Genomic DNA, 433 nt, shown 5'->3' with positions numbered 1-433 from the left:
GGCTGGGCTTCGCTCGCTCCCGGGGCTCGCCGGCTTTAGCAAAGGATTTAATTAGCCTCCACAAACTTCTTTTCCTCGCCTGCAGATTATACTCAGTGGAGGGTTGGGAACTATTTTACACCTTGCCACTCACATGTTAATTAATCTCTATCTAACCCTAATTGCAGTTTATTCAAGCACCGCTCAACAGCTCACCCACACAATAAACACTGGGGCTGCTTTTATCCATATTACTCCCCGCTCACACGTTGAGTAATTAACTCCAGTACCAACTAATAGTGCAAACAAATATTTTCTGTAAACGAGATGATTTCGGGCAGGATAAAAGAGGGCTGCGGAGCCGGGGCCGGGAGCTCGCTGCCAGCTTCCCCGCGCCGCCCTCGCCCGGGTGTTTCCTGGCCCGGCTGTGCTCCGGGCCGGCTCCCTCCCTCCC

The sequence above is a fragment of the Egretta garzetta genome, unplaced genomic scaffold (assembly GCF_000687185.1).
Source record: "Egretta garzetta isolate BGI_Z169 unplaced genomic scaffold, ASM68718v1 scaffold91, whole genome shotgun sequence".
Taxonomy (NCBI): Eukaryota; Metazoa; Chordata; class Aves; order Pelecaniformes; family Ardeidae; genus Egretta; species Egretta garzetta.
The sequence above is the reverse complement of the archived record's forward strand: the minus strand, read 5'-3'. Positions refer to the sequence as shown.